This window comes from Haliotis rubra, unplaced genomic scaffold, assembly GCF_003918875.1.
Source record: "Haliotis rubra isolate DU_JTF1 unplaced genomic scaffold, ASM391887v1 Scf107, whole genome shotgun sequence".
Classification (NCBI taxonomy): domain Eukaryota; kingdom Metazoa; phylum Mollusca; class Gastropoda; order Lepetellida; family Haliotidae; genus Haliotis; species Haliotis rubra.
The window spans coordinates 827,480-854,700 of NW_025764970.1; the positions used below are offsets into that span (position 1 = coordinate 827,480).

Genomic DNA, 27,221 nt, shown 5'->3' on the forward strand with positions numbered 1-27,221 from the left:
CCAATATTTCACTTTATTTATGTCATGGATACACCATGCCATTTAGAAAGTGGTCAAATGTGACACATGTTATATTTGGGATTTCACAATCTCAGTGAAGCACAGATTCTAGAAACTTTTTTGGGTTGAGTCCCACTCTTGATTTGAACCCACACTCACAGAGTCAGGCACCTGACTGCCACCAATAAAGTCAGCAATCTAACCCACTCAGCCACTGCCGCTTCTACAGCAACTTCCACAGCAACTAGAACCTGTACACCATTTATTTCATTCTTCTGTCCATCAATGCCTGAAAATATATTTAAGTAAATTCTTAGAAATATATTAGTCAGCATATTATATTGTAGATGCAAGAACAAAAAGATCCGATACTCGCATCAGAGTTTATTATAACTGTCTGGTTACAATTTATCCTTGAAACATGCACATGATATCCTTTAAACGTTTACATAGGCTGGTGAACAGTTGTACAACGAATCAGGCTGAGAACGGTTTCACAACTGATGAGCATCGATGAAAACTGATGAGGTTAATAAAAACTACAATAGAAGCAAAAACAATTCCATAATCTTCACTCATTAATGCACTTTAAACTTACAGTGGACTCTGTCAATACCGGCCTCTGTAAACACCGGCACTCTGTCTACATCGGCACAAAGTTTCAGTCCCGGCAGAAATGCACGTTATTATCATTTAGAAACTTCTGTAAACATCGGCATCTGTCTATTCAGGATATCGGCATTGTTTTTCAGTCCCAACGAACAAGTTGTTATGAAAATGAATCTGTAAAAACCGGCACATGAAAGACGCCTCAACCCTTTGATGCAGTTAGGTCCAAATGATGTAACAACACAATTCGCTGTGACTCCCGAGATTATTCAGAAACGGGAAGTGTTAATTAGTATCTTGTTAATCAGTGAGTGGTACGTAACACTTACCCTGAGTAATTAATACATGTAATGGGCAGTTTGACTGTATAAACAATCAAGTGTTTATATTTTGTTGATTCGCGGGTATTGACCCCCGAGATTATTCAGAAACGGGAAGTGTCAATCAGTTTCTTGTTAATTAGTGAGTGGCACGAGTCACTTACATAGAGGCGAATCGTTTGATGGTGGGTATCGTTCGAAAGCTCTGAACATCAACAATATCACTGTACTCTTGCCGAGAGTATTTTCACATTTGTAAGAAGCGATTTTATTGGATAAAGATTGGTTTCTAACGATGCTTTTTCCACTACACTCTGCTTATCAGGGTATTGATTGGTCAAAATCAGACACGTGACCTAAGCAGCCAATCATATTATGGAAATGGATACCGTCCTCGTAAACGAAAATTTTTAGATTAAGACGAAAGGTTTTGGGTAAAATAATGCTATTCTGAACATATTAAGAAAGACATCGCTACCTATAAGTAAATTATGGAACGTATTGGACATATCGTGCTGGGTTATGGCCTATGACAAAAATGCTTCATGCATATACTTTCGCATTAAGCATCGTATCCGGGCGTCAAGACGGAGGCGGTGAAAGCCGAGATGTAATTTGTCAGTGACTTGACTTACATTGCATGATCGCACAAAAGTATGGAAATAGTAATTTTATATGTACGTTTGACAATTTTTATGAATGTTATTGTTGATTTCAGTTTATTTAATGATTTCCTCGATGTTTGAAACATCGTTACTTTGCTCTTTGACAATGCTATTGTAGACCCGCTGCCGAAGCATAAACAAGAATCGTTTTTTCCAATAACATTGCGAAAAATAGTTTATAATTTTAATTCTGTCGATAATATATGATCAGGTGAAATTTAATAAGAGATTTCAGACATTTTTATTTGATTTAAACAACATGAATGTGCATTAAGACACTGCCTTGTTTCTTATTCAAACATCTCGTTAATGCTAAAGTGACAGTACGACAGCGAACTTCCGTGTGCGCAGGCGTCATAAGCGAACCTAGCTAAACCGGCACTCTGTCAAAACCGGCATTTTAATTTGGTCCCAACTGGTGCCGGTATTGACAGAGTACACTGTATTTACTTTTGGCATTAATAAACTCTACAATGCGTTTTGAAATTGTACAAGGACATTTGGATGACTGAACATTTGAACAACATTTCGTTGAACTGTTATCAAAATTGTTTACCAATAATTCATTATAAATACAAATGATAATAATGCAATAAGGTTAGAAGTGATATGAGTTGAAAGTAACTTACATTTGTTCCTTGACATGCAGTGATTCGCAGACAGTGAGGTGAAGCAACTTTCCAGCATGGTGGTCAGGTACAGACTGATGTGCATGCTTTTCCAAACCATGTGCTTTCTTAGAGGGGTCATGTGATAAACAAGTGCTAGAAATGAGGCTAATTTAAAATATAGTATAAAATGCCATGGAATCACACTTTCAATCTATTTATTACTTCTGAAACCTAACAAAGTCTGAAAAATCTAGTGGTTTTGTATTTTGTTTAAAGATCGCATATACTCTAGGGGGGTACAAATACATAAATCACTAATTGGCATCGTTATAAATGAAACCCCGTCATTAAAACTACTCATTTCGATCTTTAATTAACTTAAATCGACCTTTTTGACAACAGTGCACAATTCTCACCCGCGAACGAAATTTCAACCAGTCAGAGCGGTGCGTCTCTGTGACGTCATATGAGGAATAGCTTTGAGGGCCGATGCAGAATTCATGTACATTTCAGGGGGTAAATTATCTTGTTTACAGGTTTGTATAAACCTGAAATCGTGGCAACTGTTGTGAAAAATAAAAGCTATATGTTCTCACAATCTACTGTCATATAATTTTGTCTCCTGCTTTGCCTAGTTTCCGAGTTACAACTTATTTTCATGGACGATTCTGTCAAAATCGCTTGGTGTCGCTAGGACTTATTTGTTCGAGCCAGACGCTAGTGATAGCCGAAAAGGAAGATCAGCCTCGCTCATCACGGTTTACAGTTAATTTCTTCAACCTAAACAGTGCGACATTAAGAAGGGTGGATGCCCATCAGATGCAGTTATTTGAAAATATCCCCAGTAGTTCTTGTCTGATTGTAATAAAGTATCAAGGCAGTGTGGGCTTTTTCAGGTTTTCTAATGCCTGGATGGTATAATGACTGATCCACATTGATCCCATTTCTGTGTTTTTTTACCTCGATTTTTAATCATGTCATGTAAAAATATGACATCTATTACGTATGGTATTAAAAATTGACATTTGATTTATTTGAATCCGTAAACTAAACAACCCTACTTTGCCATTGCTAGAAGAATCTGAAAATTTACTTAGGTAAATAGGTACATACAGTTTTAGCACACAGGCAAATGGTTATATGTATTTCTTGTGCAACAATGAAGTTCTGTTTGTATTCTCAAAACAGTGTCGGTCCATAAGTTTTCACATGCAATTAAAATTGCATGCAATACAGCAATTAATACTCCCTTGTTGTAACCCGCGTTAGGTGGTATAAACCTACACATGTTATTTGTCATCATTCACTTGATGGTCAGTTAATGAATTTATAACAGGTATAATTAGTGGTAACACCACTTAGATTACCCGACAAAGGTTCCCATTTGGCATTTCTTGTGTCTGGAGTAAATACTCAACATTATAAACATCGATCAAAGGATTAACCGATAACACGCTGATTGATTAATTACTTTTATCTTGCTCAGCGGATTTGTCAAAAGGTAGTGTTTATGTATGTAGATTTACTAATCTATACTGAATACACTCTTTCGTGTCTGTGTCTGCGGAATAAACAATACAAAGTCCTTTTTTCAAACTCAAAGGATTAACCGCCAATACATTGATTGATTGCTCATTTTTGGCTAACTAAATTACTTTTTTTAAAAGAATGGCGGATATTATGCAATTAGTTGCCAGGTGTGCTATCTTGGGTGACCAATGAAACTATACACCAATGTGAAATACCTGAAACGATATATCACTCTTTCGTATATTAGACTGTTAAAAGACACATCACTTGGAACAGCTGCAGATGAATGTCATATCACTCGTTTTTGTGGATATTAATGGATACATTCCTCGAACAAGGTAATAGCCCGACATTGATCCTATAACTTAAGTCTGTTTTAATTTGAATATTTGCATTTTGTTTTTATTCATTTGTCGTAGCATTCAACAGAATCATTGTTTTCGCCACGAAGTGTAATGAGACAGACAATATACACTAGGGCGTGTGTGTGAATTATGATCCACATTGGCAAACTATAAAATGTCTAGATATTACAGTCCTGTTTTGAATTCACTATAAGTATCATCAGATCGTCTGCTTTTTATTTAGTTTCAAAATGCATACAAGTATGATAATAAACTAATTAGGATTATAAGACCAAATATAAAGACGTACATTCACTAGTATCTACGTACTGGTGAGTGGACGTTAACCACGGAAATGTAGCAAGAAATTTATCGCACAGTATTGTCACTTAGACCCCCACCTCGCTTCCGTGGAAGAAATCGTTATGTTATAAGTTGTGTCATGCAAAATCCTTTTTTCAAATACATATTTAACTACGAGTAGAAAGTAGTTTTGATTTTCTAACTTGATGAAAACAAACCATAATCTCATTAATTCTAACAGACTTTAGCCCGTGACTTTACGATTTTAAAAAATGGCGGCGCCCTGTCACGAACATCTGCCAGTCTGAGGATAAATGCTATTTAGGTTTGTTTTCACCGAGTTACAAAATCAAAACTACTTTCTACTGGTAGTAAAATATGTATTAGATCGATGGCCAGTAGGATTTTGCATGACATAGCTTATAACATAACAATTTCTCTCGTGGAAGCGAGGTGGGTGTCAATATGATATTACTTACAGTATTATTGTTATTTCGATCACAACCTCGCTTCCGAGGAAGAAATCGTTATGTTACAAGTTGTGTCATGGAAAATCTTTATGGTCATCAATCATATACATATTTTACTACAACTAGTAAATAGTTTTGATTCATTAACTTCCGTAAAGCGATCTGAATACAAGTAAGATATTGTTTCAGGCTTCCACAACGCTCGCTTCGCACTCACAAACATTACCCATTTAGCACGAACTGCGGGGTCCTGTGGAAATCTGTGCATGGTGACACCATCGCCCGACCCCTAGGAGCAATTGACGACAAGGCAATGATTCGGCATGTCTTCGTTGATGTCGAGAAATCATCAAAATGACGAGCTTGCTACACACTTTATATACAACTAACTGAAAATCGTTCCTCATATGACATCACTGCAGTGCTCTGGCGACAGAGTTACGTAACCTGTCTGTGGTTTCGTTGGCGGGTGAGAGTGAAGCAGGCGACTTTTTGGTAACTTTTAATCACTCGGTATTAATTAACCACAAGTTTTTAAAGAATGAATTTGGTGTTCCGCATAAGACTAACCACAAATCTTTCATATGTAATAGTTAAAATGATGACCAAAAAACTAAGTTTATTTGTTCTTTAATGTTGTTAAAAGCTGAATGATCTGTTTTTGTGGAACCTAACAAAGTATGGGATAGATTTGTGGTTGGCACTGAAATATGTGCCACACTTTGAATCCTGGATGTGTGAAGGACTGTGATTAAGGGATTAGTGTAAACAACATACCTTCTAGTTTCTTCATCAGTATAATCTTCCTCATCCTAATCTCATTGCAGGATAATCCACCTGAAGGTATTGTTCCATGAGTTAACATCTGAATGGTCTTTGGGTAATTAGATTAAGAACAATGTGTTAATTCTGTCCATATTTGCATTTAATGTTTCATGTTGACGTGTATGTTGGATTTAGTTTTTTTCTGGTTAGATTTGATGATGGAATGAGGGTGAAAACAGGAGTAAGGTTTGTTGACGTAAATCTGTGGCATCTTGACCTTTTTAACATACAATGTGTTCATGTTTGTTTAAAGCAATACAAATTTGTCAGATCTTCCACTGACACTATATTTAACCGTGATTACATCATGTAAACAATAGGGCTGGGACGGGTACTCGGGTACTCGAATCCGGGTCGGGTACAGCTGGAATCGAGTCCTATTTCTGGGAATCGAGTACCCGGAAAGGGAGAGAATTCTGTAATGACAAGGGCAGATAGTAACTTGTCTTTTTCATTATTGACGTAACACACATTTACATCATTGGTATTGTCCGATTAATGGAGGTTATTATTAACGACTGTAATTTATCTGCGCATGAGCAGTGAGTAGTCAAGTTACAGTAACAGTAGGAACGAAAAGTTTTTTTAACGAGCAATGTAAGCAATGGTGTTACTCATATTGGTTAACCAGACGTATGTTATATAGCTTGAGATCATATTTAATGTCTTATTGCCACCCTTTCAAGTTTTCTATAATAATCTCTGTCAAATCGTGATTGAATATTCAGAAAGTTGACGGAAGCGCTGTATTCCTTACATTTCCGGGTACTCGATTCCGATTCGGGTAAGTACATGCGGGTACTCGATTCCATTTTTTTCCTACCCGTCCCAGCCCTAGTAAACAATAGGCTGACCTCCATCATGAAGGTTTTCTGGTGGAGTGACATTGGACATGTCCTTCTTCTGTTTATTTGTCAAACTGTGTAATTCGGAGAAGCCTGTTGATTGCTCTGAAAGTGCCCCATTGTCATGACTATGAATTAATATAAGTTTATATTTGACTAATGTAGGCGGAAATCTTGAAATAATTTTCTATTTAGACTTTAATTGCAGCATAGCATAACCATGGTAACTGTTTGCCCATATAATCTGACAAGTTTATATATATCTATTTTTGTGATATTTCCTATCCATCCATTTCATCATCACAATCATTTTGATCCAGGCATAGAAAGTGACTTACTAAATATCGCCTGTTGGAAATGCTAGCTGACCAGTTTGTAAGTTGGATAATGAGCCTTGGTTTCATCAAGCCTGTATTCAACACCTTCACCTCAAGTGTCACCTTGAACTTACCCTTCATATACAGCTCTCATACAGACACAAACACAGATTAGCATGGCGTAGTCTTTGAGAACACGATCCCCCACATGGTTACAATGTGTGAAGCCAATATACGGTGTCCTCTGCCGTGATGTTTATTGAAATATTGCTAAAAGTGGTATAAAACTAAACTCACTAACTTTGAGAATGAAGATGGTTAGATGGCTGAGGTTTAGCACAGAGGGACCAGCAGTAGTATGACATACATCACGTTGTACACAGTGGCATAACCCTCTTGCCCTGCTGTGATAACCCAGTGATTTGTGGAGACTGATAGTGGCTTGGAGAGTCTATAAATTAGGTAGAGACGGTTGACTTTGTGGGTCCACATATCCAGTCCACCTCTGTGTGGTGGAGAGTATGGTAGTACAAGTAATAGGTATAGGAAGGGTCCTTTATCAAGAGTATCTTCAGTTTTCCAGGTCACATTTTGAGCCTTTGAGGAGACATCTTTCTCATTGGGTGTTCATACATTTCTTTGGTTATGCAATAAACGTAATCTCTTAACTGCACCAAGTATGAAACATTGCATAAACTCACAACAGCGATACACATGTCTAATTAACAATACGCTGGACATAGCTTTATAATGTGTTGTTCACTACAGTAGTTCATGTATGTATGCTGCCTTCACTCAATCAGAAAGTATTAGGATTGGGAGAGAAATACATGTACACAAGTTGAAAAAGATACAATAGAAAATTGTTGCCCTATTCTGTAATTTAAATACAAACAATTAATACATATTTGTATACAAGCAGCACCAAATTATCATGATTCATGTTGTGTTTCGTCCTCAAATACACACTGTACCTGGAACTCTGTGCTTGTGGGACGATTCAGTCTGGTTTGAGTTTTGTAATGTTTATAAATTGGTGTGTTAAAGCAAGATCGAATGTCAAAGTGTCTGTGTCAGAGCCTTGTTGAACTTGTTTAATAAGAAAGGTTAAGGAGTTCCAAGATTATTGTAGTTTGAACTGTTACACAGACACTCAAGGACCCAAGACATTCTTCATTTCTAACTCGCTTGATCAGTGTTTATAGCTGACATTTATTAATTTTTCAATTAGATTTAGGATTCTTTTTTTAACCAAAAATGAGGACTGAGGACCGTTGAACAGAAAATTGTATAGAAATAGCACCTATCACATCTCCATCCCATTGATTGAAGAATCAGGGTTCTGGTACCCTACTTGCTCAGAGGCCTTTCAATCTAGTACTGAACTTGACATTGTGTGAAGAACCTTTATGAAGTCCTTCACAGATAGTCCCGTAGGTGATTCCAGGTTATGTCCCCAGCTCCCTATACTGTTCCCAACAATTGATCAGACAAATCAGGTGGTTCAATGACTTGATAGCATTTGTTCCAACCCCCAAACAGAGTGGGTTATTGCTGACAATATTAATCTCTGGTTTGTCTGGTCCGGATGTGTGCCTATTTTCACACTACCATTAAATGTTGCTGTGATATTACGGACCTGTGAAGATCCGGGTTACAGTTGGTCTTCAGCAACCCATGTTTGTCGTAAAAGGCGACTAATGAGATCAAGTGGTCAGGCTTGCTGACTTGGTTGACATGTCATCACATCCCTATTGTGTAGATAGATGCTCATGATGTTGATCACTGGATTGTCTGGTCCAGACTCAATTATTTACAGACTGCCACAATATAGCTGGAATATTGCTGAGAGCGGCTTTAACAACAAACCAACCAACTGATATTGTCTGGAAGTAACAACACTCGCACGCTCTCGTTTCATAGTGATTGTTGACACTGCCTCCTATCTCCAGGGTTTATGAGACTATTTTATGTAAGTAAACCTGCCAACTGAGACTCCAGCCTCACATATCTGTGAATTGGTCATATCACGTCACATCTAGCTGTCCCTGAATCCTCAACTTGATCTCAGTGTCCCTGGTGAGGTTTGCTTAGCGTGACACAAATAATACCACATAAATGAAGCTATCAGCTCTGGTGGACATGTTCCGACAGCTCGATGGGTATTTTGGCACCTGACTGTAGTTATTGAGCCAGGTCTCGTAGTCTATGGGTATCTGAGTTGACTGGTGTTTTGTCAGCACTTCAAGTTTGCCATGTAGCTGAGATCACATAGTTGTTACACTTGAGAGTTGCTGGCCTCAACACATACTGCAAACACCTTGTATTTGTGAGGGGTTCAGTTCAAACGCTTAAATAAAGAATGATGAAGATTTCAAGAAATTTCAACTTAAATTTCTACTCGGGGATTATAACTTTAAACATGGGGTGAGTGCAACTTGAAACTTTATTTAATTCAAATATCTAGTAAAGAGAGTTATTTTATTCACAAATGGGGCGGTGGGGTAGCCTAGTTGTTAAAGCGTTGGCTCGTCACGCCGAAGACCCGGGTCGATTCCCCACATGGGTATAATGTGTGAAACCCATTTCTGGTGTCCCCCGCCGTGATGTTGCTGGAATATTGCTAATAGCGGCATAAAACCAAACTCACTCACTTATTCACAAATCCTCAGAAATTCCATGTATAAACGTAGACAAAGTTCCTATAAAGCATGTTTTTTTTAAACAGGTGCTGCACTTTTGAACAATTAGGTGAACAACCTAAGGTATTATGTGCATGTGTGCTAGTTGAAAAATGAAGTTTGAAGTCAGTACCTTTCACATTAATCAACTAGTGCTTCAATGTGTTTTCACTAGCACTAGCAGTTAATGTGTACATTTACAGTCGAATCCCGTTTTATTGGACATTTTGGTTATACTCGGAAATCGTCCGGATAATGAGGCATCCGGTTAACTGGATCAAACAAACAAAACGTATTGACGATGCATATTGATGAGATGTTATATCCAGTACAATTACAATGTAGTTAATCCTAATCCTAATTAACATGTGTTTTCGTTACTGATGAGATGTTCTCACACCTGCCAAATCCTAATAATCAACTGAAGTGACATGCGTCCCTAGTGTTTTGATGGGTAATTAATCAACTCATATCAAACGCCTTCATGAGAGAGATTACTAAAGAATACACTTAGTCGTGCGGTAAACAGATACATACACATGTACATGCGCACGGATGGTTTCAGATCTTTCCGTCCGGATAACAGTATCTTTTTTCAGTGGGAATCTATGAGAATGATTTGAAAATTATCCATCCGGGTTTGGAAGCACAGGTTCCAGCAAAGCGAGTACAATTAAGGTAAGGTAAGTTTTGTTTCACCTAAAAATCGTCCAGAAGGCGGGGTTTCCAGATATACGGGGTCCGAGTAAACGGGGCTTGACTGTATATATATTTTCCGTCTGACATCTAGTTGATATAAAGACATTGAAGAATATATTATTTCTCATGTTAATGTCCATCACTGTAATCAAATAGTTGTACATTTGAAGACATAAACATGAGCAGCATTCACCCACACTGAAAAGAATTACAGGCAATTCATGATGGGTCTGTACAGTGTACTGTTATATTTGTGCATGTTGTGTGCGTATAACATTACCTGTAATGTAGTTATCTTAATGCTCTCCTGCTAAATGGGAGTTTGTTTTAGAGGGCTAGTAGCTGGTTGAAGCTGACAAATCATGTTTTAGCTCAACTGTGAGTGAGAAGATGTCCGGGCTGCCTTTATTCTGATATGCGGTTATTTGTGATACACCATGTTTAAGAGTTGTGTTCACAAACAGAAGCTCACTTAGCCATGCTATGAACTTCCTCTGATCAGACTGACTGCCTTTGTGGTCTGGTGGATAGAGCATCTGCCTGAGAGCAGAAGTTGGTGGTTCAACCCCTGGATTCTTCATGTCAAAAGACTTTGAAAGATTTCACTTGTGGTATGCACTGAGGGACTGTGAAACAGACTTGCTTACATAGGTATAGGTATACTTTTGTTTTATTATCTGATACTTTATTTGGTAATAATATAGCAAATGCCCCTGCTTAGTTCTCGAGTGTCTGTGCTTTCAGCTCTCATATCAGACCTGACAAACCTGTGTTCATTATATATACTATTCACATTTTACTAAGGCTCAAATCATGTATTCAACAGAAAACTATAATGTGAGGTCAAATTTGGTTTAAATATCTAAGCTTATTGTAAGCATGGATTCTAGGTTTCAGTATGCCATTGCATCATGTGGATCCCATACCTACTATTGACAGGTTTTGTTTATTTGTCAATGACTCGTTCCATGATTTGCAAAATGGTTGATTGGTGACATGAAAACCATTTTTATGGTTACTCATGTATCAAGTACATAAGGTTAGAATAAAGTGGCTGTCTGCCTAAAGAGAGGTTATCATGTTATTATTTATCCAGTTTCAAATGGATACAATTTCAAATTATAAATCTATGTTTAAGTGAAGTTGTGAATTTTTGTGATCCTTATCAAAGTGTGAGTAGCATATTTGAGGCATCCCTTTGTACATATAATCATTTGCATAAAGTCTGGAAGGAGCACTACACGTCGGGCAACATTCTGGAGAAAGTTTTGTTTTCTCAGGGTGTTGCCATAACAGATTTGTGTATTTCTGAAACAGTTTGTTGAAGTTAGTGTGGTGATCTGAATGTTTGAAGGGGGCAGGGGTTCTGCCTTGTAAAGGGGGCAGGGATTCTATTAGTCATGCATGGCTGTTTTCTATGTCCGAGACCAACAAGGCATAGACTGATATATGACTTTCGGTGTTCCTTTGGCACATTAACCAGAAAACTTATTATCATTGGCGACTTCTGAAAACCGGTTGTACAAAGTCAATTCCCTGCTTATTCATTAATGTCACAATTGTGCATAATGATGTGTAATTATACTCTGAATCCTTCAGTTGTTGTTAATCCAGTCATGAGTGTTTACAGTCATAGGTGGAGAAATTGAATTGTATAAAAGCTTTTCAAACTATGTGTTTATTTGAGGTTGATAAGTGACTTCTTCACCCTGCCTGTCATGATATTGGTTTGACGACCAGCTAATGTTGTCGGGTTAATCCCCAGCTTTATTCCTATAATCCCACCTAATCCAGACGATATACTTGCATTTAGTCGCTCTAAGTTGGCAAGGGGCGGCAAGGCTTGTCGTCTACAGACATATTGTACACTGTATGCTACCAGGTAAGATATGGCTTTACCTAATTAATATTTCATTAATCTTATCAAGCCTAATGGTTTTCTGGGTGTAATCTATGAGTATTCTGGGTTTGATTGGGGGATATTATTCAAGTTTTATCACTTTGTGATGGAATGAAGGCATTTAGCTCCTTGCTGAAGAGGTATTGATAGTTGACATATTGTGCTTAATGGAAGGGACATTAGACGAGTTTAGGCATAGTGGATGCTCAGTGGAGAAAAGAATGTTTGTGCCACTTGGACCAACTGAAATAGTTAGGTGTTTGATAATGAAAGGAATAGAAAATGTGAAGAAGCTTCGAATATACGGAGCAGTGGGGTAGCCTAGTGGTTAAAGCTTCGCTTGTCACACCAAAGACCCGGGTTCAATTACCCACATGGGTAGAATGTAGGAAGCCCATTTCTGGTGTCCCCATTGTGATATTGTTTTGAAATGGAGCTTAAGGTGTTTTCTTTCATACCTTATATGATGACACTAGAACATGTCACTGATATGATTGAGCAAGGAGATTTTATCTACTTTTCTTCATATTAAAGTTCAAAGAAAACCTGTACTCTTTAATGTCAGTTTTAGTATAAATACAAGTTGATCAGTTAGGTATTTCAGGCTGACTTATTTAATGTCAGATGACATTGGGACATTACTGGAAAATATCAACTCCCACACTTCAACATAGACTTATGACAGGTGTAGAGCTCAGATCATGGCTTTGTGTGTTTGTGATAGTGGTGTAACGATACAGCAATACAAGGATCACGATACAATATATATCGTATAGAGCACAGATCATGGCTTTGTGTGTTTGTGATAGTGGTGTAACGATACAGCAATACAAGGATCACGATACAATATATATCGTATAGAGCACAGATCATGGCTTTGTGTGTTTGTGATAGTGGTGTAACGATACAGCAATACAAGGATCACGATACAATATATATCGTATAGAGCACAGATCATGGCTTTGTGTGTTTGTGATAGTGGTGTAGCGATACAGCAATACAAGGATCCGCGATACAATATATATCGTATAGAGCACAGATCATGGCTTTGTGTGTTTGTGATAGTGGTGTAACGATACAGCAATACAAGGATCACGATACAATATATATCGTATAGAGCACAGATCATGGCTTTGTGTGTTTGTGATAGTGGTGTAACGATACAGCAATACAAGGATCACGATACAATATATATCGTATAGAGCACAGATCATGGCTTTGTGTGTTTGTGATAGTGGTGTAACGATACAGCAATACAAGGATCACGATACAATATATATCGTATAGAGCACAGATCATGGCTTTGTGTGTTTGTGATAGTGGTGTAACGATACAGCAATACAAGGATCACGATACAATATATATCAATCTACAACTCCTGTGTCATAATACATACAATTCATTATGTTACAATTTATATTGATATAAAAACATAAGAATAGTAACTAAAACTGCTCAAGAACCCATGTATGCAGATTCTCTAGCTGAAGGTGACACTTACCTGCACTCTCCTACCCATAGTACCTCTGCCACAGGCCAGAAAAATGTGACGATTCGTCACATCTGACACAGTCCATGAAATGTACATATTTCTGAAACTCTTTTATTTTTGATGTGTCTACACATCTAATTAAACATCTTTGATAGAGTGGTGTAGTTTCACTAAGAAAATATCCTAAAACATGTAACACTGTTTCGATTTGCGTAGCGATCCTTTGTTTACATAGGTTGTAACGGCTTCACGTTCTGTCATCGAAGCCAACAGAGAGCAAACGATGCAACCATATTGATATCTAAATATGTACTGTCATAAACCTTACTGTCGCAGTTGTGGAAGAATATATATGTAACAATGTAAAACATTGTGAAGAGCGCGCCGAAAAGCTTGCGTAAGACCAGTCTCTTCTTCTTATGAATATGCGCGCTTGTTTACAAACAAGAGAAAAGTCCGGTCACGTGATATGCAAATTAGCCTGTGGCAGTGATGTTATGATCAGTCATCACTGTGCCGGAGTGTGACTTACTAGTACCTGGTTGATTGTACCAGTAATCATATGCTTGTCTGCTTGTCTCAAAGAATTAACCAGTATCTGCTCAGTGCCCCAAAGCTTACATGTCTCTCCCCATGTTTGCTATCTAACATCTGAAGACTAACTGTTCAGGGTTGTAATTCACCTGCAATACGGGAGGGAATATAAACTTAGGAAGTACAAGTACTGCATGGGGATATGAATGGTACCACTTAATTTATTTTTTTTCTCGGCCTTGTTGTGTTGTTAAACCTGTAATTAGTATGTAGTGATAAAATCTCAAAACATCCTTCCTCTGGTACAAAATGTAAATTGATCCTGAAAGTAGTCTGTTAATATATACTACCAGAGTCCAGGTTTAGTGATTCTAAATTATGGCATCACATGATGATTTTAAAAAATTTAGATTGGTTGAGCATTATTGCAGTCTATTCCCATATATTTTGATGACTGTTTGCTTTCATTATTGTTACATTGATTCCCTCAGTGGAGAATTTCAGTGTGGTTGAAATTTTAGGTGCCACAGTTCTCTTGTGTTCCTTGGACATGCCATGTTGTGGGTTTGAATCCTGTTTCATCACAATTGTTTCTTGGTTTATCAGAAACATACCGGTACTTGTGGAGTTTACCAAAATGGTACACATCTGAGACCTCCATGGTGTTGGGTTTTCTTGTCACATCAGATTGACACACTGTCATATGACCGGAGTACTCACTCACGATGAAGATTCTTTCAGGGCTGACAGTATGATGTGTTTTTATGTCAAGAACATGCTGAATGTGGTAGGAGATGTTGATAGCGTGGTTGGTTGGCATAATTAGGCTCCAAACCTAGACAGATTCAGACAAAGAAAAACACACACATGTGGGCAGCCATTACTGTAATTCCAAGAAGTGGGTAATACAAACAAGAAGAAAGTCTACAGAAATGAAATAGGATCAGCAGGAGATGACTGTTTATAAATGAAACAAGAATTCATTTATGGCATATCTTCAACCAATACTGATAGTAGGGATGTCACAATACATAAGTTTCATGAATCGATACATATCACGATACCCATGTCACGAATCGATACATATCACGATACCTATTTTCGTGGCATTATTCAATATTGCGTAAATTTTTGTTACATTTTGAACATTAATATTTCATATTTTATTATTGTCCTTGAAAAGATCAACATTTTTTATTCCTTGAGATTAAAAAGTTCTTATTTCCCATCTTTGTGCATGAAAAATAATCATTTATAACTCTCATAGCATTAAAAAACCATAATACAATTGCAAAATGTAAACGATACATAAACATATTTACCGTTACTTTCAAAACTAAATATTGATACAGTTTTGAATCGATGTATCGTGGCATCCCTAACTGATAGTGATAAAGCTTGGTTTACATTTTATGTCAACACAGGTGAAATAACCAGTCAGGTAACCATAATTATATTTTGTAGTTGCAGAACAATATCACATTTGATAGACAGACCAGTTTCATTCTTTTTCATAGAGATCGTCCTTGGGGTACGTATATGCATTTTCTGCGGCTGAAAATGTCATGTGACAGTTGTATCAATGTTTTAATAAAAATATTGTACAATAAATAAAAATCTTTTTTATCTATTATACGGCCCCCACCACGTGGAGTTACCTCTCTGCTACGCATGCAAAGCCAACCAGGTAAGCACCTAGGCCCGTATCTTCATTGCTTCTGCTGTCACTCTAGCGTTCACACGTATTTACCCAAGAGTTACAAGCTGATTTACTTCTTGTAGAAGAATGTCTGAGACTTCAACTACTGTATGTATGGACTTTGCAGTCTGTCATTTCTCATTTATGTGACTTTGTATTAAACTTTTACGCTAGCTTTCCCGTGGTTTATGCACGTGTTGCTATTCCATGGCGGGAAGTTTAGCGTGCCACGTGGTTGAAATATTGCATTATTAACCAAGTTTTCATGTCGCGTTGTCGCATTCACATAATTTTCAATGTTTTGTACATGTATATTTATGCTGTTGTGTTACGCCGTTAGCTACATGCTTGCGTGTTTGCTTTCAGGCGTTTAGGGGGTGTGCTGCCTGTGGGCAAAATATTCCCTGTTCAGATAAGCATGATAAATGTTTATGCTGCCTGGAGAAGGCAGGGCATAACCCTGACATCTTTGAGTTGTGTATGGGCTTCTCCCCCAAGGCCCAGAAGAGACGGGCGGCTGACTTCCTTCTTTTACAAGGAATTGCGTGAGGCGGCAGGGGACTTGACCCAGGAGGTTCTCCCGTCCAAGGCCAAAAAGGCTAAGCAAACTAAATCAAAGTCTACTTCGCATAGGTTGACTCTCCGTCTCCATCCAGTGGTTTTGATATGTCATTTATCACACAATTGTTTCAGCAGCATATGGATTCCATTCGATGCCACACCCAAAGCCACACCAACCCACCCACATACACACTGCTGCACACATGCGCACACAGACGATCACTGATCTTAGTTCAATATTTCACTCATATGACGACGTGCATGCATATGTATGTGTGGCTGCTTGTACTAGCCCAGACTGAAGCTGGTTTTATAGTGCTAGCCCACTGAGATACCATGCCGCAGTGAAGCATGAATACCCCACTCAGACACATTATACTGACTCCCGAGCCGACCAGTCCTTGTTGTACCCATTAATGCCGAGCGCCAGGCAGGGACCAACAAGTACCATATTTTAACGTCTTTTGGCATGATGCGGTCGGGGATCGAACCCACGACCTTCCGCTCTCCGGGCGGACGCTCTAACCACTGCACCACGGAGGCAGTCTGGGATTCAACAGACGTTCAATATGAGGATAGGTGGTCCCGCTATGCGCGCTGGTGTTCAGATAGGGGGATTGCAGATCCCTTTTCTGCGGATTTAGTACGAGTATTGGAGTTTCTGCAAACTCGTTTAGAAGAAGGCTTGGCGGCTTCGACCATTCGTGGCTACTCCACCGCTATTTCATTCCTACACCCCTGTCGATGGTGCTCTTCCTCTGCAGCACCCTCTTATGCAGCGCTTTTTAGCTGGCGTGGATCGGGTTCGATCTACTGTCAGGCGAACCAGCCCACCTTGGGATTTGTCAATCATGCTAGATTGGCTGTCCGGTCCTACGTTCTCAACGTCTATCGGCTATTTCCATTCAGCTGTTAACATGGAAGGCTGTATTTCTGGTGGCAGTAACATCTGGGCGAAGGGTTGGCAACTTACATGCTATGTCGGCAGACCCGGCGCTGACTGTGTTCCATCCAGATCGTGTCAGTATTCACCTCCCGGATACTTACCGTCCGAAGATCGATCACGCTTTCCATGTGACAGCTCCTATCGAACTTCCCACTCTTACCCAGACTTCCACATCGGGGACCTCTGCAACGAGCACTCACCCGTTGGATGTCCGTAAGACCCTCAAGGTCTATATCAAACGAACACAAGGGATCCGTACGGGTACCCATCTGTTCTGCTGTTACGTTAGCAAACAGACCCAATCATGCTGGCTTGTATCGGTCAATTGTGCTGCTTGCCGATTGAAGAGATATGCTCTGCCGATATTTGGAGCAGGCCTAGCACTTTTATAAGGCACTATCAGCTCGATACACATTCTCGTGATCGAGCGCGTTTTGGCCGTTCTGTTCTCTCCAGTGGACAGTGTCCTACCACTCTGACCTTGTGAGTCTTGGTTATCTGGACAGATGACGCTGCTTTCAATTGTGTATAATCGATATATCCGCTGTTATCATATCTAACTACTTTTGATTTCTCTCATGAGATTATAGTCAGTTGTGAGTTGGTTTTCCCCCTTACGGTGCTCTTTAATAGATTCACGATGTGGGTGGGATTTTTTACTTTCACACTGTGTGTGAATTGCTTTGCTTAACCTGTGAGGTCGGGTCTCAGTACTTTCCTCCCTGTCGGTTACCCTCCCATCATGCCTCTTGCGGAAGCTTTCGGGACACGTGACAGGTGAGTGTTGTGGCGTCTGTTACTTTGTTCCTAATGATTGCTATTTATGTGGACTTTGACAGAATTCCCTCCTCCCTAGCCTCCGGCCTTTGGGAGTCTGAGTTAATGCATATATGTACCCCATGGACGATCTCTATGAAAAAGAATTAGCTAAACCTGTAGAGGTTTCCAATTCTTTGAAGAGAATCGTCCTTGGGGTAGGGCCTCCCACCTACCCGCAATTCTGTTCACTGATTTATCCAGCAGAAGGAATGGTTGGCTGCGCATGCGTAGCAGGGAGGTAACTCCACATGGTGGGGGCCGTATAATAGATAAAAAATATTTTATTTATTGTATTTTTTTATTTATTTTTATTAAAACATTGATACAACTGTCACATGACATTTTCAGCTGCAGAAAATGCATATATGTACCCCAAGGACGATTCTCTTCAAAGAATTGGAAACCTCTACAGGTTTAGCTAAATTTATTGACAGGTTTAAGAATCTAGTTACCCTATATTACCATCTATAAGCCGAATTTTGATGACCAAAAGAAGCAGTCTGTAGAACGGGTTGACTTATCTATGGGTTACGCTTTCATGAAACCTTTTTCCAGGGGTAAGAAAACAACACTGTATCACTTCGTGTGAACAAACAACAGGAGACGACTACAAATTGTCAGTAAAGACAATCAAATTTGCAATTAAACATCACTAGACAAGATTATTTACCTTTTAAGTTCTAAGTTGTTTTTGCTGGGCATTGTATTATTTGCAGGGATTAAGATTACCGTGTGTATGTAAGATTACCGTGAAATAGCAATCAGCTGTGCACACGTTTCCCGGCGTTCAAGTTCAGACATGCACAATAATATAATGGGATGAATTCTGATGCAGTCATCAGTAAAATATAATACAGAATACTATTATTTAACCCAAAGAAATATATCCTAGCATTGTGTAATTTTAATTACAGTTTTTGCTCTATAAATGTAAAATATATATAATCAACACTAAAGGTTATACGGACCCTCATGAACGTGGTAAGCGGAAGTTGTACGCACAAGGAATGGGGTAAATAAGCAAGCCATTTAAACTCACACACTTTTACCAATGTTACTGTAAACTAGCAGTCCATGGAAAACAAGGCGGTAATCAGTTCGTGATTGTTGAATGGGGTAAAATAAGCAAGCCAGTTTGTTGGCATTTGATCATCCAGCTACAATAAGTATGATATTTAGCGAAACAAAATATGTTATCCATTTTCTGTCAAGTACACTTCATTTCGATGCATGAGTAGATGCAATATGATTGTGAATTCTTTGAATAATGTGGACCAAAATTATAATTATTAGCAACTTCCAGTTGTCTGTGGTCTGTGTTTGCCGCAATTAGGACCCCAATGCGGGGGATCGGCTTATGTACGAAACATACCATTTTGACACTGATTTTAAGGGTCAAGTTTGGGGGTTGGCTTTTAGAAGGTAATATACGTTACTAAACCTTGTATATTGTGGATTTCTGTTCAGTCTGTTTTACATTGATGATACCATAACACCGGTCACCTTGTTTTATTCCTCAAAGTGAGGAGTGTTTGAACAAGGACAGCTTGCTCGGGTCAGTCTGTTTTACTTTGATGATACCATAACACCGGTCACCTTGTTTTATTCCACAAAGTGAGGAGTGTTTGAACAAGGACAGCTTGCTCGGGTCAGTCTGTTTTACTTTGATGATACCATAACACCGGTCACCTTGTTTTATTCCACAAAGTGAGGAGTGTTTGAACAAGGACAGCTTGCTCGGGTCAGTCTGTTTTACTTTGATGATACCATAACACCGGTCACCTTGTTTTATTCCTCAAAGTGAGGAGTGTTTGAACAAGGACAGCTTGCTCGGGTCAGTCTGTTTTACATTGATGATACCATAACACCGGTCACCTTGTTTTATTCCTCAAAGTGAGGAGTGTTTGAACAAGGACAGCTTGCTCGGGTCAGTCTGTTTTACTTTGATGATACCATAAATCTTGTTCAGATAACTATCTCGACATCCTTCATTCCTCATGCTATCCCAGGATATATTGTGCCCCTTCAGAGGGAGTCCAGCTTCAATGAATAAACCCACTACTGCTACATTAGGCAGCCTCCACAAATACAATTCATAAGGTATGGCCCACTCCACAGCAGAGAGTCATAAACCTACACACGATTTTATGATTGAACTCAATCTAAGAATCTATGACATATCAGTTGAACCATCAAGACAGTTCTAGTGGTGGTCACGGAACAGCTATTGTAGCAGCACTAACTTTATACATATAGGGACTGCGTGGTGTAAGCTGAGAGTGGGTAGGCACCCCTATATTGCCCCAGCATGGGGGTGGCAGTTGGTTTATGCTGAAGACAGCTTGACAATAGGGAGAGCAATTCGCTATTGGGACTGGCTGCTCAGGCATGGTGAAAGGAGGTGTGCGGAGATACATGCTAGTGTATTGAACTCCTATAACATGGCTGGTGATCTGTAGAATACTGCTATTGGTATGTCCGTACTGGGTGGAGCACAAGGTAGTCGGGTATGGTGGTCACGGCGATAGGTCTTACTTGCTCTGCCTCTTGTAGTCTGGGATGAAGGCAGGTTGAATGCACAGGTGAGAGTGTGTACCTGACAAATAGTCCATATTGGTCAATCTTGCAACTCTACTTTTGTATGTATCTGTGATGCACTGCACAGTTGTCAGATATGTCATAGTTGTGTTATTTAATACGATAGGGTGGTTAATGACGTGTGTTTATGGCAGGACTAATCTGTCACTGTAGTTGCTAGTCTGGTAAGGTGAACTAATACTTGCCCATATATTAACACTAAAAGTGATGCTAGTCTGATAAGGTGAACTAATACTTGCCCATATATTAACACTAAAAGTGATGCTAGTCTGGTAAGGTGAACTAATACTTGCCCATATATTAACACTAAAAGTGATGCTAGTCTGGTAAGGTGAACTAATACTTGCCCATGTATTAACACTAAAAGTGATGCAAAAAGACAAGTTTGAGATAGTAAAGTTGAAAATGTTTTGACACAGTGAAGGATCTCAGCAATGTACATAACGGCCATGTTCCCCACAGCGATCTTGCGCTATGGTGATAGTAACTGCCATACATAGCATAGACTTTTGATCATTGTAGTGCTGGGATCCCTTCGCGGGATGGAGGTTTTGTACTCTGTCTTGATCCTGCCCATGGTAGCTCTGTCTTGTCTCTGTAAATAGGAAGGGTATTCATGTTGCTGATCAGTGGCCTATCTCCTCACGGTGATCCAGGTGATACATCTGTCCAAATCCTAGTCTAAAACCTACGTTTACCGTGATTATTGAACAAGGCCGATTTCAGTGTGAAATCCATGCAGTGAGTGATCTAGAACCAATCTGTTACTTGTGGTACATGGAAGGCTTGGCAATACACTCTACTAGATGGAGTGACTTTGCTGGAAACAAAAATCATTGGGACATTTTGACAGCAACATTTGATAGGCCACTCAGTTATCATGACTTATGATACTTGGAAAATATCTGCAGGACATTCTTCCAAACAAAGCCATCTGGAACCCTGCTGTCAGTCAAAGGGCTGATTTCAGTCCCAGTTTTGTCTGCACAGCAAATGTTTTTTAATGCTTAGATATATACTTTATGGGCAATATGGTTATACAGTTCATGTTAAACACTCAAGGCTGGAAGAGGTAGTAGACAAACTAGTGTTATGTAATAATGTACATATGATGTGCACAGTAGACAAAACTAGTGTTATGTAGTAATGTACATATGATGTGCACAGTAGACAAAACTAGTGTTATGTAGTAATGTACATATGATGTGCACAGTAGACAAAACTAGTGTTATGTACTAATGTACATATGATGTGCACAGTAGACAAAACTAGTGTTATGTACTAATGTACATATGATGTGCACAGTAGACAAAACTAGTGTTATGTACTAATGTACATATGATGTGCACAGTAGACAAAACTAGTGTTATGTACTAATGTACATATGATGTGCACAGTAGACAAAACTAGTGTTATGTAATGTACATATGATGTGCACAGTAGACAAAACTAGTGTTATGTACTAATGTACATATGATGTGCACAGTAGACAAAACTAGTGTTATGTACTAATGTACATATGATGTGCACAGTAGACAAAACTAGTGTTATGTAGTAATGTAGACATATGATGCATATGAGCACAGTAGACAAACTAGTGTTATGTAGTAAACATATGATGTTATGTAGACAAAACTAGTGTTATGTAGTAATGTACATATGATGTGCACAGTAGACAAAACTAGTGTTATGTAGTAATGTACATATGATGTGCACAGTAGACAAAACTAGTGTTATGTATGTAATGTTCATATGATGTGCACAGTGCACAGTAGACAAAACAAAACTAGATGTTACAGTAGACAAAACTAATGTACATGTACATGATGTGCACAGTAGACAAAACTAGTGTTATGTAGTAATGTACATATGATGTGCACAGTAGACAAAACTAGTGTTATGTAGTAATGTACATATGATGTGCACAGTAGACAAAACTAGTGTTATGTAGTAATGTACATATGATGTGCACAGTAGACAAAACTAGTGTTATGTAGTAATGTACATATGATGTGCACAGTAGATGTAGTAATGTACATATGATGTGCACAGTAGACAAAACTAGTGTTATGTAGTAATGTACATATGATGTGCACAGTAGACAAAACTAGTGTTATGTAGTAATGTACATATGATGTGCACAGTAGACAAAACTAGTGTTATGTAGTAATGTACATATGATGTGCACAGTAGACAAAACTAGTGTGTAGTGTATGTAGTAATGTACATATGATGTGCACAGTAGACAAAACTAGTGTTATGTAGTAATGTACATATGATGTGCACATGTGCACAGACAAAACTAGTGTTATGTAGTAATGTACATATGATGTGCACAGTAGACAAAACTAGTGTTATGTAGTAATGTACATATGATGTGCACAGTAGACAAAACTAGTGTTATGTAGTAATGTACATATGATGTGCACAGTAGACAAAACTAGTGTTATGTAGTAATGTACATATGATGTGCACAGTAGACAAAACTAGTGTTATGTAGTAATGTACATATGATGTGCACAGTAGACAAAACTAGTTATGTTAATACATATATGTGCAATGACAACACTATGATGTGCTAATGTACATATGTAGTAGACAAAACTAGTGTTATGTAGTAATGTTACATATGATGTGCACAGTAGACAAAACTAGTGTTATGTAGTAATGTACATATGATGTGCACAGTAGACAAAACTAGTGTTATGTAGTAATGTTGTACATATGATGTGCACAGTAGACAAAACTAGTGTTATGTAGTAATGTACATATGATGTGCACAGTAGACAAAACTAGTGTTATGTACTAATGTACATATGATGTGCACAGTAGACAAAACTAGTGTTATGTACTAATGTACATATGATGTGCACAGTAGACAAAACTAGTGTTATGTACTAATGTACATATGATGTGCACAGTAGACAAAACTAGTGTTATGTACTAATGTACATATGATGTGCACAGTAGACAAAACTAGTGTTATGTAGTAATGTACATATGATGTGCACAGTAGACAAAACTAGTGTTATGTAGTAATGTACATATGATGTGCACAGTAGACAAAACTAGTGTTATGTACTAATGTACATATGATGTGCACAGTAGACAAAACTACAAAACTACTACTATCTGCAGCTTTAGCCACTAGTTCCAAGCCTGAGTCTAGTAAACTTTTAATTGGTTTAATAAGCTCAGTTGAGTTTTTAACCCAGCTGTAATATATATATTGCTTTCAGTGTTTTTTTGTTATTTCTTTATTGAAGAATATGAGTAAGTGAAAGAGCAAATAGAGTATGTTATGAGAAAGACTGATCTGTATTCAAGATATGTAGTTATCAGGGGTTAAATCTGCCTTTCTTAGGATGATGATGATTTTTATGGAGAAGCATGTACAGTGTGAATGACACACACACACACACACACACACACACACACACACACACACACACACACACACACACACACACACACACACACACACACACACACACACACACACACACACACACACACACACACACACACACACCAAAAAATTTATGTACAAAGTAAGTGACCCCTCCTGCATGTCATGTACAAAATCAAACACACACACACCCCTATCCATAATTTTTAAGCATAAGTTTTAAGATTATTTATGTACAAAATTACTGCAAAAAAACACAAAAAGCAAAACAAAACAAAACAGCACCCCTAGCCTTAAATTATGAACGGTCCCTTAATGCAATTAAAATGCAGCATGAACTCTTGTGAACTGAAAAACACTCCTTACTCCCGAGCATAAGGTAAGGGTGATCTATCATACAGAATACATGTTCATTGAGTGCCGTCACCTCAATATGCAGTGTAAAGGCCTCTGTTGATCTGTCCACTCTTCACAAATGGCTGTAAAAGTGTGTGTACATTTCGTATGCATGTCTTCTGTCGTGGTACCTGTGTGGGAGATCCCATACAGAAATAAGTAAACTGCCATCAAACGTGCACTATGTCCAGGGATTAACTTCTAACCGGGGGTGAATGCACGTGGACAAACTTATTCCCTTATCGTAAGGTTAATGCTGTGTCAGTTGCCTTCTGCTATGAGAGGCCAGATAATCCTGTCCACTTGGCAGTTCTTGATAAAATGAAGCACCATTTTAGCTGCGGTACGCTCTATGGAAGTCTCTAATCCCCTGGATTAACTTGTTATTACTGGGTAGATAGCTCTGAATGGCATGCTCGGACATCTGACGTTTCTACCGCTATCAGGGCAGTATGAGAACTGCTGGAGGGGATCACCTCCACCTCTGCTTACAGGAAAATTGTATGTTTATGTTTTTTGTATGTTTGTTCTGACAAAAGTGAAATTTTAGTGCCTTGGATTCATCAATGGATGTAATATTTTATTTGATTTTACATTTCTGAAGGTGAAAATTTATTGATAGTTGTTGACAGTGGTTGTCAGGTGTGTGAGTGAACGTGTTATCATGTGTATATCGGTATGACTGAGGGGAGACAGTTGATAGCGGGCTTGTAGACAAGCTGGCATACCCAGATGTTCTTTGGTTCGACAGACTAAACTAGAACTCAGGCAGCTGTGGGTGCAGTACAGACCACAAGGAAAGTACCCAAAGTTTGTAGAGTTTATATAGTTAGCTTGGTTAGTGTGAAAATTATGTTTGCTACCATTTTCATCAGCAGTATATATCAGTGGGGAGTGTCCTTGTAAGCATGCCAACTTAAATTGTGAAATGTCATGTACCTGGGTTTTCCGAAAGCAAGCCCTCTCGTTTAGAAGCCCATGGGCTACTATTCGGAATTTTTTTCTAAATAGAAGCACTTGGGCTTCTATTTAATTCCAAAGTGTGTCAAATGAGAGTAGCCGATGTGATGTTAAATATTAACTCACTCACTCACTAAAATGAGAGTAGCTTTCCCTTTCTACAAGACAAATAGTCTATGTTATTTCTTCCTATATTTGACATGACGAACATATCTGTTTTCGCTGTTGAAAGTGTTATTCGTGATTTTCACGTTTATAGAACATTTTTGACACCTGAAGAGGATGAAATTTTGAAAACTGAACGTGATGATCTAAATTATGCAGATCGTTACGCTGTAGCCGTAAAACGTGGTCATCTCATAGTTGGACATGTACCTAAAATACAGAGCAAAGTGTGTAACTACTTTCTGAAGAGAGGTGGCGATCTGACTATACAGGTGATACCGAAGGACTTATTTACCTCAAGGTGGTCTTGAAATACAAGCATTATACATATTCACTGGCGTTACTAGTGACGTTGAAAAACTGTCTCGTATTTTGCCTGTTGTCTCATCTCTTTAGTCAGTATGTTCAAGCGGAGGTCCTACACTATCAAAGAAAAACTTGATGTTGTGAAGAAGGTAAAGCTTGAGTATGGTGGTAATCTGACCTCTGCATCAAGGAGTCTGGGAATTGATAGGAAACAGCTTAGAGAATGGACTAAAAACGAGTCAAAATTTGTGGAGCCTGCACAGTCGTCAAAGAGATTTCTTGACGCAGGGCGTAAACCAGCACTCCGTGAACTGAAACAATGTCTGTATGCGTGGTTCAAGGAACAGGGAAAGGAGAGAATGATCGTAAACTATTGGAGAATTCGGTAACAAGCTCTCCAACTTGAACGTGAACTTGAACTTGGCACCAGTTCGATTAGTTTTAGTGACAAGTGGATCTACAATTTCTGTCAATGCCACAACATTAAAAGCAGACGTGTCACACATCAGGGTCAGCAAGACAACCGAGATCATGTTGTTATCAAGACAATCATACAGGATCACCTTCGCGGCGTAGAACAGCTTACGTTGGGTTATGATGCTGCTCATATCCTCAACATGGATGAAACGCCATGCTATATAGACATGACGACAGGAACAAAGATGGATTTTATTGGCAACAAAAACGTCTATTTGGTGTCAAAGTCGACTTGTCAAAACCCCTATTTTCTGTATAGAAGCCTTGGGCTTGCTTTCGGAAAACCCCGGTAATACTTGCTATTTAATTAATGCTAATACTTGTTTATATTGTTTGAAGAGCCATCAAATAAGTATAATATTGCTTTCAATACATTTAATATTATAACTTTATTGTTTCATAATTGTGTCTGCAAAAATGATGTTTTTAAAATATTATGTGTCTGGACAATAACCGTGGTTACAACAGATTGATCTTTTCCTTATGAATAAGTTAAGTAAGCTCCTTTTGTAATTGATTGGTATTTGTCTTGGTCAATCATGTTAATATATCCGTTATGTGTTAATGCAAATACGTAAATATATTTTATGTAGGATTTAAGTTGTCAGTAATGAATTCAGTAATGTGATTGCAGTATGTCACATATAGTCCTACAACATGACTGTGGAATATATGTAAACTAATTTCATGACAGCAAAACAAGTCTAGAGTATTAAAGCAAGTCCAGGCAGCTCTATAAT

At 38.4% G+C, this 27,221-nt stretch overlaps 1 protein-coding gene across 2 annotated transcripts in view; it reads left to right on the forward strand.

The window, feature by feature from the left end:
* LOC124279522 overlaps positions 1 to 27,221 on the forward strand; it is a 52,552-nt gene that overhangs the window by 13,630 nt on the left and 11,701 nt on the right. The window contains exon 1 of one of the 2 annotated variants that reach the window (XM_046715355.1): positions 10,117 to 10,198. The exons of the other annotated variant lie outside the window; for it this stretch is intronic. The gene's annotated coding sequence lies outside the window, so the exon portion shown is untranslated. Of the gene's footprint in view, positions 1 to 10,116; positions 10,199 to 27,221 lie in introns of those variants that run through there. 2 annotated transcript variants of the gene reach the window in all.